The sequence below is a fragment of the Procambarus clarkii genome, chromosome 75 (assembly GCF_040958095.1).
Source record: "Procambarus clarkii isolate CNS0578487 chromosome 75, FALCON_Pclarkii_2.0, whole genome shotgun sequence".
Taxonomy (NCBI): Eukaryota; Metazoa; Arthropoda; class Malacostraca; order Decapoda; family Cambaridae; genus Procambarus; species Procambarus clarkii.
In genome coordinates, this window is record NC_091224.1 from 1,377,609 (window position 1) to 1,390,348 (window position 12,740).

The window sequence follows — 12,740 nt, forward strand, 5'->3', positions numbered from 1 at the left end:
CTTCAGTTACCCTACATAACCCTACATAACCCTCAGGTACCCTACATAACCCTACATAACCCTCAGGTACCCTACATAACCCTACATAACCCTCAGGTACCCTACATAACCCTCAGGTACCCTACATAACCCTCAAGTACCCTACATAACCCTCAGGTACCCTACATAACCCTCAGGTACCCTACATAACCCTCAGGTACCCTACATAACCCTCAGGTACCCTACATAACCTTCAGTTACCCTACATAACCCTACATAACCCTCAGGTACCCTACATAACCTTCAGTTACCCTACATAACCCTCAGGTACCTTACATAACCCTCAGGTACCCTACATAACCCTACATAACCCTCAGGTACCCTACATAACCCTCAGGTACCCTACATAACCCTCAGGTACCCTACATAACCCTCAGGTACCTTACATAACCCTCAGGTACCCTACATAACCCTACATAACCCTCAGGTACCCTACATAACCCTCAGGTACCCTACATAACCCTACATAACCCTCAGGTACCCTACATAACCCTACATAACCCTCAGGTACCCTACATAACCTTCAGTTACCCTACATAACCCTCAGGTACCCTACATAACCCTACATAACCCTCAGGTACCCTACATAACCTTCAGTTACCCTACATAACCCTCAGGTACCCTACATAACCCTCAGGTACCCTACATAACCTTCAGGTACTCTACATAACCCTCAGGTACCCTACATAACCTTCAGGTACTCTACATAACCCTCAGGTACCCTACATAACCCTCAGGTACCCTACATAACCCTCAGGTACCCTACATAACCCTCAGGTACCCTACATAACCCTCAGGTACCCTACATAACCCTCAGGTACCCTACATAACCTTCAGGTACCCTACATAACCCTCAGGTACCCTACATAACCTTCAGTTACCCTACATAACCCTCAGGTACCCTACATAACCCTCAGGTACCCTACATAACCCTCAGGTACCCTACATAACCTTCAGTTACCCTACATAACCCTCAGGTACCCTACATAACCCTCAGGTACCCTACATAACCTTCAGTTACCCTACATAACCCTCAGGTACCATCAGCCTGAAACCAACATAACGATACATACCTCAGTATTGTTACCTTTGAGGTTGGTCTACCAGTGACTACTCTTCTGAAGCGAGACACAAAATGTACAAGAACACTCTTAACAAAGTACCCAAAGACGCAGACAGTCATTACTCCATACAGACAAAATAGGACGAGTCTCTGAATACATTAAACCAGCTTCAATAATAATTAATGAAGTTCTCAAAAAGTAACCAGATGCAACCTGTGGCAAATCATTCACGATTGATTCCCCTTGTACTCATGAATCACAAATAATTTTTTCAATAAGTAAGAATTACTTTCTAAGCAGAAGTACAAAAAGTAAGTAATTCTTACAAATGAAACTGTTGGAGTTCCAAGGGAAGCATAAACACCTCCAAAGGATACCCCGATTAACCAGACTGTGATCCATGTCAGTTTGCGAGCAGCCGCCTCCAACAACCTGGTTGACCAGTCCAGCAACCAGGAAGTCTGGTCGAGGACCGGGCCGTGGGAACACTAAATCCCCTAATCATGGCAAGGTAAGGCAAGGTAAGACAAGGTAAGGTAAAGCTAGGTAAGGCAAGGTAAGACTAGGTAAGGCAAGGTAAGACTAGGTAGGCAAGGTAAGAGTAGGTAAGGGAAGGTAAGACTAGGAAAGCTTAGGTAAGGCTTGGTAAGGTATCCTCTCTAGTGACCAAGCTGTGAGGGCGTGAGACACCCTAGTTATCTACTATAGAGTAGATAACTCTACATAAAGACCTAACTCACTAACCACGAGGATTTCCTACACTTCTACACCATTTGGGTGGAGCTTGTCCATAAAGGTGCGTCGCTCGGCCAGTTTACTGAAGGCCAACTGTGCTACAATATGGTGTGTTCTGACCAAGGTGTTGAGGAGCCGCAATAACTACACGCATGTTGAATGGTAGCGGCCGGGTTAGTGCCCTGGGCACAACCCTTCCTCTTAAAAAGAACGTCGCTTTTGGCCGTTTGCCCGTATGGCCGAATATGCCAATACGGGCAAACTATTTGAAAATGAAAAAAACAATAATTTGAAAATGAAAAAAAATTTAAAATAAATTTTGGAATTTTTTTTCAACAACAGTAAGTTAAGGGTCCTCTGATAGGTTAGGTGGGCAGGAAATTCTAATAAAGTTTCAAAACGGTATGAAAAACGTTAATTAAAAGTTTCCTCTTCTAAGCTTGTCGAGTAAGCCGGACAACTCAAACAGAAAACGGAACAGTACGTCACTTTTGTGAGTCGATTTCAATTCAAATTACGTCCAAATTTGGCCACAGCGCCGCGCATACGACCGAAAAGTGACGTTATTTTTCCAGAAGGAAACGATTGGACACAAATACATCACATATCCCCTCCCCTCAACTTCACATCTGATACATGGCTATTGTTAACCAATATATGTATCATGTTCCATGGAAAACTAGTAAGTTAAACTTCAGAGATAAAAATAATTATTTAAAATAAAACCAAAAAATACACCTTGGGTTTTCCCCCCATGAAGTTGCCAGACAAAAATAACAGTTTCTCTTGGTCCTTCAGCAAGTGCGGCTCCCTCCTGAGGCTCGCTTGTTTACCTTGCATTATGGCTGCGTCAGCCACACTAATACCTGGCTCAGGTGGGGAGGACACCACCAGGCGACCTAATACCTCCCAAATACTCGGAAAATCCTTTGGTTATGTATTTTCTTTATTAATGCAGCAAGTGTTAGAGTATTGTATTATTGGGGAATAAAGTTCTCCTTCAGAATGAGCTTGAACACCTTAACTGCTCAAGATATTCTCCTCAACTCTTGAACTCAGCGAAAATTGCGAATATTACCTCCACTAGTGTAGTACTGGACGACCCCAGGTCTGACGGCCACCTACAGGCACGACCCCAGGTCTGACGGCCACCTACAGGCACGACCCCAGGTCTGACGGCCACCTACAGGCACGACCCCAGGTCTGACGGCCACCTACAGGCACGACCCAAGGCTCTGACGGCCACCTACAGGCACGACCCAAGGTCTGACGGCCACCTACAGGCACGAATCCAGGTCTGACGGCCCCATTCATGCACGACCCAAGGTCTGACGGCCACTTACAGGCACGACCCAAGGTCTGACGGCCACCTACAGGCACGACCCAAAGTCTGACGGCCACCTACAGGCACGACCCAAGGTCTGACGGCCACCTACAGGCACGACCCCAGGTCTGACGGCCCCATTCATGCACGACCCAAGGTCTGACGGCCACCTACAGGCACGACCCAAGGTCTGACGGCCACCTACAGGCACGACCCCAGGTCTGACGGCCCCATTCATGCACGACCCCAGGTCTGACGGCCACCTACAGGCACGACCCAAGGTCTGACGGCCACCTACAGGCACGACCCAAAGTCTGACGGCCACCTACAGGCACGACCCAAGGTCTGACGGCCACCTACAGGCACGACCCCAGGTCTGACGGCCACCTACAGGCACGACCCCAGGTCTGACGGCCACCTACAGGCACGACCCAAGGTCTGACGGCCACCTACAGGCACGACCCCAGGTCTGACGGCCCCATTCATGCACGACCCCAGGTCTGACGGCCACCTACAGGCACGACCCCAGGTCTGACGGCCCCATTCATGCACGACCCAAGGTCTGACGGCCACATACAGGCACGACCCCAGGTCTGACGGCCACCTACAGGCACGACCCCGGGTCTGACGGCCACCTACAGGCACGACCCCAGGGTCTGACGGCCACCTACAGGCACGACCCCAGGTCTGACGGCCACCTAGGGGAGCCGGCCACCAAGGGGAGCCGGTCGGCCGAGCGGACAGCACGCTGGACTTGTGATCCTGTGGTCCTGGGTTCGATCCCAGGCGCCGGCGAGAAACACTGGGCAAAGTTTCTTTCACCCTATGCCCCTGTTACTTAGCAGTAAAATAGGTACCTGGGTGTTAGTCAGCTGTCACGGGCTGCTTCCTGGGGGTGGAGGCCTGGTCGAGGACCGGGCCGCGGGGACACTAAATCCCCGAAATCATCTCAAGATAACCTACAGGCACGACCCCAGGTCTGACGGCCGCATACAGGCACGACCTTAAGGTCTGAGGACCACCTACAAGCACAACCCCCAAGGTCTGACGGCCACCTACAGGCACGGACCAAGGTCTGACGACCACCTACAGGCACGACCCAAGGTCTGACGGCCACTTACAGGCACGACCCCAGGTCTGACGGCCACCTACAGGCACGACCCCAGGTCTGACGGCCACCTACAGGCACGGCCCCAAGGTCTGACTGCCACCTACAGGCACGACCCAAGGTCTGAGGCCACCTACAGGCACGACTCCAGGTTTGACGGCCACCTACAGGCACGACCCAAGGTCTGACGGCCACCTACAGGCACGACTCAAGGTCTGACGGCCACCTACAGGCACGACCCCAGGTCTGACGGCCACCTACAGACACGACTCAAGGTCTGGCGGCCACCTACAGGCACGACCCAAGGTCTGACGGCCACCTACAGGCACGCCCCAAGGTCTTTGGACCACCTACAGGCACGACGTAAGGTCTTAGAGGACCCCTACAAGCACGACCCCAGGTCTGAGGGCCCCATTCATGCACGAACCAAGGTCTGATGGCCCAATACAGGCACAACCCTAAGGTCTGAGGACCACCTACAAGCATCAAGGTCTTTGGACCACCTACAAGCATCAAGGTCTTTGGACCACCTACAAGCATCAATGTCTTTGGACCACCTACAGGCACGACCCAAGGATAAATTATAAGGAGACTGAAAACTAACTAAACCAAATATAATAAAGAAAAAATTAAAAAAAGTCTGTAAGAAGGTTATATCTTGATAAAGAGGATGCACGCACACGTCACAGAGTCAATTATCGTTATATTAATGTAAAATGATAACGTTGACATTGGGGGTGAAGGCACTCACAGGCACATCACAGCAACGAGTGCCTCAAGAACCTTGTTGAAGATGCTTTAACATATTATGGAATGAAAATGGAGCAAGTTCCTTGCTCCTTTTTGTATCACTTGATAAGAAGAAATGTTTCAAGTATGTTGAGCACAATTGAGAAAGTGAGTAAAGTCTAGACCTTCCAAGACTTAAACTGTCACAAAGAAGCTACAATCTGAGGATTTAACACCTGGTCAATTTTTGAATGAGTGGAAGAGGTTGATTTATAGGCTGAACAAAAGTGGACTAATTGCTGATAGCATTAGATCTTCCGTGGAGTAATGAGAGGGTCTCTTGCTGGATAATCAAATACTCTTATCTGCTATTTACATTGATCCATTGATCCGTATTTTACTGAGTAATGACCAACTTTCTGCAGGAAAATGGCACTGTGAAGTAGCAGTTCGCATCTACTCGTTCCAAACACCACCTGCAACACCTGCAACACCTGCAACTCCTGCAACACCTGCACCACCTGCACCATCTTCAACACCTGCAACACCTGCAACTCCTGCAACACCTGCACCATCTTCAACACCTGCAACTCCTGCAACACCTGCAACACCTGCAACTCCTGCAACACCTACAACACCTGCAACTCCTGCAACACCTACAACACCCGCAACACCTGCAACACCCGCAACACCTGCAACACCCGCAACACCTGCAACACCTGCAACTCCTGCAACACCTACAACACCCGCAACACCTGCAACACCCGCAACACCTGCAACACCTGCACCATCTTCAACACCTGCAACTCCTGCAACACCTGCAACTCCTGCAACACCTACAACTCCTGCAACACCTACAACACCCGCAACACCCGCAACACCCGCAACACCTGCAACACCTGCAACACCTGCAACTCCTGCAACACCTACAACACCCGCAACACCTACAACACCCGCAACACCTGCAACACCCGCAACACCCGCAACACCTGCAACACCCGCAACACCCGCAACACCTGCAACTCCTGCAACACCCGCAACACCCGCAACACCTGCAACTCCTGCAACACCCGCAACACCCGCAACACCTGCAACTCCTGCAACACCTGCAACTCCTGCAACACCCGCAACACCTGCAACACCTGAACAACTAGATGAAGCTAGAAGCATTGCTAAATCAGTATTATCCGATTCAAATTCAAATGAAGATTTAGATTTTGAAGCGAACTTGTAGTGTTCAGAATCAAAGTCCAGCCGCATGGGAAGACCAGTCAGTTCCCTAATAAAGGTTATCTAGGAAGCGTTTTTGAAAGGATTTAAAGAAGGGGAAAAGTATGTCCGCTAATCTGCAATGACTTTAGAAGAAGCCATCCATGGTTATCCAGAGGTTATCCAGAAGTTGTCCACACGTTATCCAGAGGTTATCCAGAGGTTGTCCAGAGATTATCCAGAGGTTATCCAGAGGTTATCCAGAGGTTGTCCAGAGGTTATCCAGAGGTTATCCAGAGGTTATCCAGATGTTATCCAGAGGTTATCCAGAGGTTATCCAGAGGTTATCAGGGACGCAGCTGGAACTCTGACAGCAACGACACACACCCAAGTCAGTGCTCTTAGACTGCTTTCGGACCTGAAAATAGTCCTTTATTTTAATTTAAATAGTCAATCAGATTAATCATTTCCATGCCGGGGGATCAATACGGGAGGATCAATACAAGAAGATCAATATGGGAGGATCAATACGGAAGGATCAATACGGGAGGATCTATAGGGGAGGATCAATACAAGAAGATCAATATGGGAGGATCAATACGGAAGGATCAATACGGGAGGATCTATAGGGGAGGATCAATACGGGAGGATCTATAGGGGAGGATCAATACGGGAGGATCAATACGGGAGGATCTATAGGGGAGGATCAATACGGGAGGATCAATACGGGAGGATCAATACGGGAGGGTCTATACGGGAGGATCAATACGGGAGGATCAATACGGGAGGATCTATACGGGAGGATCTATACGGGAGGATCAATACGGGAGGATCTATACGGGAGGATCAATACGGGAGGATCAATACGGGAGGGTCTATACGGGAGGATCAATACGGGAGGATCAATACGGGAGGATCAATACGGGAGGATCTATACGGGAGGATCAATACGGAAGGATCTATAGGGGAGGATCAATACGGGAGGATCAATACGGGAGGATCAATACGGGAGGATCAATACAGGAGGATCTATAGGGGAGGATCAATACAGGAGGATCTATACGGGAGGATCAATACGGGAGGATCTATACGGGAGGATCAATACGGGAGGATCAATACGGGAGGATCAATACGGGAGGGTCTATACGGGAGGATCAATACGGGAGGATCTATACGGGAGGATCAATACGGGAGGATCTATAGGGGAGGATCAATACAGGAGGATCTATACAGGAGGATCAATACGGGAGGATCAATACGGGAGGATCTATACGGGAGGATCAATACGGGAGGATCAATACGGGAGGATCAATACGGGAGGATCAATACGGGAGGGTCTATACGGGAGGATCAATACGGGAGGATCTATACGGGAGGATCAATACGGGAGGATCAATACGGGAGGATCAATACGGGAGGATCAATACGGGAGGATCTATACGGGAGGATCTATACGGGAGGATCAATACGGGAGGATCAATACGGGAGGATCAATACGGGAAGATCTATACGGGAGGATCAATACGGGAGGATCAATACGGGAGGATCTAAACGGGAGGATCTATACGGGAGGATCAATACGGGAGGATCTATACAGGAGGATCAATACGGGAGGATCAATACGGGAGGATCTATACGGGAGGATCAATACGGGAGGATCAATACGGGAGGATCAATACGGGAGGATCAATACGGGAGGATCTATACAGGAGGATCAATACGGGAGGATCAATACGGGAGGGTCTATACGGGAGGATCAATACGGGAGGATCTATACGGGAGGGTCTATACAGGAGGATCAATACGGGAGGATCTATAGGGGAGGATCAATACGGGAGGATCAATACGGAAGGATCAATACGGGAGGATCAATACGGGAGGATCAATACGGGAGGATCAATACGGGAGGATCAATACGGGAAGATCTATACGGGAGGATCAATACGGGAGGATCAATACGGGAGGATCAATACGGGAAGATCTATACGGGAGGATCAATACGGGAGGATCAATACGGGAGGATCAATACGGGAAGATCTATACGGGAGGATCAATTATTCTTCTAAAGACAATGTTAGTAAATTTATGGATTTTCCTTTAAAAAATTTGTGCAGGGATAAATCTTCAGACGGAGAGAAACGTCGTCGCTTCTGGAGCTTGTGGTGTGTGGTTGTGTGGTGAAGGAGAACACTGAGAGTTAGTATACTGGAGCTTGTGGTGTGTGGTTGTGTGGTGAAGGAGAACACTGAGAGTTAGTATACTGGAGCTTGTGGTGTGTGGTTGTGTGGTGAAGGAGAACACTGAGAGTTAGTATACTGGAGCTTGTGGTGTGTGGTTGTGTGGTGAAGGAGAACACTGAGAGTTAGTATACTGGAGCTTGTGATGTGTGGTTGTGTGGTGAAGGAGAACACTGAGAGTTAGTATACTGGAGCTTGTGATGTGTGGTTGTGTGGTGAAGGAGAACACTGAGAGTTAGTATACTGGAGCTTGTGATGTGTGGTTGTGTGGTGAAGGAGAACACTGAGAGTTAGTATACTGGAGCTTGTGGTGTGTGGTTGTGTGGTGAAGGAGAACACTGAGAGTTAGTATACTGGAGCTTGTGATGTGTGGTTGTGTGGTGAAGGAGAACACTGAGAGTTAGTATACTGGAGCTTGTGGTGTGTGGTTGTGTGGTGAAGGAGAACACTGAGAGTTAGTATACTGGAGCTTGTGGTGTGTGGTTGGGTGGTGAAGGAGAACACTGAGAGTTAGTATACTGGAGCTTGTGGTGTGTGGTTGTGTGGTGAAGGAGAACACTGAGAGTTAGTATACTGGAGCTTGTGGTGTGTGGTTGTGTGGTGAAGGAGAACACTGAGAGTTAGTATACTGGAGCTTGTGGTGTGTGGTTGTGTGGTGAAGGAGAACACTGAGAGTTAGTATACTGGAGCTTGTGGTGTGTGGTTGTGTGGTGAAGGAGAACACTGAGAGTTAGTATACTGGAGCTTGTGGTGTGTGGTTGTGTGGTGAAGGAGAACACTGAGAGTTAGTATACTGGAGCTTGTGGTGTGTGGTTGTGTGGTGAAGGAGAACACTGAGAGTTAGTATACTGGAGCTTGTGGTGTGTGGTTGTGTGGTGAAGGAGAACACTGAGAGTTAGTATACTGGAGCTTGTGGTGTGTGGTTGTGTGGTGAAGGAGAACACTGAGAGTTAGTATACTGGAGCTTGTGATGTGTGGTTGTGTGGTGAAGGAGAACACTGAGAGTTAGTATACTGGAGCTTGTGATGTGTGGTGAAGGAGAACACTGAGAGTTAGTATACTGGAGCTTGTGGTGTGTGGTTGTGTGGTGAAGGAGAACACTGAGAGTTAGTATACTTTGGCTTGTGGTGTGTGGTTGTGTGGTGAAGGAGAACACTGAGAGTTAGTATACTGGGGCTTGTGGTGTGTGGTTGTGTGGTGAAGGAGAACACTGAGAGTTAGTATACTGGAGCTTGTGGTGTGTGGTTGTGTGGTGAAGGAGAACACTGAGAGTTAGTATACTGGAGCTTGTGGTGTGTGGTTGTGTGGTGAAGGAGAACACTGAGAGTTAGTATACTGGAGCTTGTGGTGTGTGGTTGTGTGGTGAAGGAGAACACTGAGAGTTAGTATACTGGAGCTTGTGGTGTGTGGTTGTGTGGTGAAGGAGAACACTGAGAGTTAGTATACTGGAGCTTGTGGTGTGTGGTTGTGTGGTGAAGGAGAACACTGAGAGTTAGTATACTGGAGCTTGTGATGTGTGGTTGTGTGGTGAAGGAGAACACTGAGAGTTAGTATACTGGAGCTTGTGATGTGTGGTTGTGTGGTGAAGGAGAACACTGAGAGTTAGTATACTGGAGCTTGTGGTGTGTGGTTGTGTGGTGAAGGAGAACACTGAGAGTTAGTATACTGGAGCTTGTGATGTGTGGTTGTGTGGTGAAGGAGAACACTGAGAGTTAGTATACTGGAGTTAAGTACAGCCTGGGAGACGGTAATGGGTGTGGAGACCAACGGGTCCTGTCCTGGGATCTCTCATGTTCCTCCATCTTTATAAAATATAGGGGGGGGGGGGGACGGTACCCGGGTCCCTTCCTCTTTCTCTCCATCCCTTTCTCCTTCCCTATGACCCCTCCCTCCCTCCCTCCCTCCCTCCCCTAGCGTCCGCGCGGCCCGGTCCTCGACCAGGCCTCCGTTTTGTTACACACACCCAGGAAGCAGTAGCTGTCTAACTACTAACTAATCATCAGGGTGAAAGAAACTCTGGCCATTTGTATCCGCCTCCGCCAGGGGGTTAATCCCCGGTCCGCAGGACTACAAATCCGTAGCGCTGACCACTCAGCCACAGGGACTCTGTATCTTATCTTCCCTTATATATTAACCTCAATATATATTGTATGTTGTGACCACACAACTCTAGTGTGGTCTAGGGTTGTGAGATCAACAGTTCCCATACCAGTCCTCAGAGCATAAACCCTATTGTTCCTCGTCTCAACTCTACTGTAAAACAGTGAGCTTTTTTATGGTGTCTCAAAATGTCGATTCCAGTCCGATACTGCCTAATACATTATTATTCTAACCAATGTTGTCAAACTTTACCATTATTATGATAGATGAATCATTATTTCGCTTTCTTAATGACGTTCATATGTTTGTCAACAATTCACATACTGATGTTACCTAGTTTATGTGTGTCTCCACTGTCCTCCCAGCCCTCATTTTAAGCTCTAATTTTAATAACCATACCAGAGAGCTCAATCAAGTTCGTCAGGCAAGATGTTCTTACTCCGCTCTTGTGTTCTTCATCTCCAGGAGCTCTGATACACTCGGTGTCACTACACCATCTACGGAAGCTCACAAGAAAATTTGTTGTTCGTGATACAGTCCCACCGGTCTGTGATACAGTCCCACTGGTCTGTGATACAGTCCCACTGGTCTGTGATACAGTCCCACCGGTCTGTGATACAGTCCCACCGGTCTGTGATACAGTCCCACCGGTCTGTGATACAGTCCCACTGGTCTGTGATACAGTCCCACCGGTCTGTGATACAGTCCCACCGGTCTGTGATACAGTCCCACCGGTCTGTGTGATACAGTCCCACTGGTCTGTGATACAGTCCCACTGGTCTGTGATACAGTCCCACTGGTCTGTGATACAGTCCCACCGGTCTGTGATAAAGTCCCACCGGTCTGTGATACAGTCCCACTGGTCTGTGATACAGTCCCACCGGTCTGTGATACAGTCCCACCGGTCTGTGATACAGTCCCACCGGTCTGTGTGATACAGTCCCACTGGTCTGTGATACAGTCCCACTGGTCTGTGATACAGTCCCACCGGTCTGTGATACAGTCCCACTAGTCTGTGATACAGTCCCACCGGTCTGTGATACAGTCCCACCGGTCTGTGATACAGTCCCATCGGTCTGTGATACAGTCCCACTGGTCTATGATACAGTCCCGCTGGTCTGTGATACAGTCCCACTGGTCTGTGATACAGTCCCACCGGTCTGTGATACAGTCCCACCGGTCTGTGATACAGTCCCACTGGTCTGTGATACAGTCCCACCGGTCTGTGATACAGTCCCACCGGTCTGTGATACAGTCCCACCGGTCTGTGATACAGTCCCACTGGTCTGTGATACAGTGTACTAGGAGGTACTCCGCTACTCACCAGTGTCCCTCACAAGTATCCCTTATAGAGAGTCCAAAGAATAATATGGATAAGGTTAGTTAAACACGGTAGAGGAGTAGGCATGACAACACACACCTTCTTGATTCCAGGGGGTCAAGAATATGACTCCAGGGGTCAAGAATATGACACCAGGGGTCAAGAATATGACTCCAGGGGTCAAGAATATGACACCAGGGGTCAAGAATATGACACCAGGGGTCAAGAATATGACTCCAGGGGTCAAGAATATGACTCCAGGGGTCAAGAATATGACTCCAGGGGTCAAGAATATGACACCAGGGGTCAAGAATATGACTCCAGGGGTCAAGAATATGACACCAGGGGTCAAGAATATGACTCCAGGGGTCAAGAATATGACACCAGGGGTCAAGAATATGACACCAGGGGTCAAGAATATGACACCAGGGGTCAAGAATATGACTCCAGGGGTCAAGAATATGACACCAGGGGTCAAGAATATGACACCATGGGTCAAGAATATGACTCCAGGGGTCAAGAATATGACACCAGGGGTCAAGAATATGACACCAGGGGTCAAGAATATGACACCAGGGTCAAGAATATGACTCCAGGGGTCAAGAATATGACACCAGGGGTCAAGAATATGACTCCAGGGGTCAGGAATATCACTCCAGGGGTCAAGAATATGACTCCAGGGGTCAAGAATCTGACACCAGGGGTCAAGAATATGACTCCAGGGGTCAAGAATATGACTCCAGGGGTCAAGAATATGACTCCAGGGGTCAAGAATATGACACCAGGGGTCAAGAATATGACACCAGGGGTCAAGAATATGACTCCAGGGGTCAAGAATATGACTCCAGGGGTCAAGAATATGACTCCAGGGGTC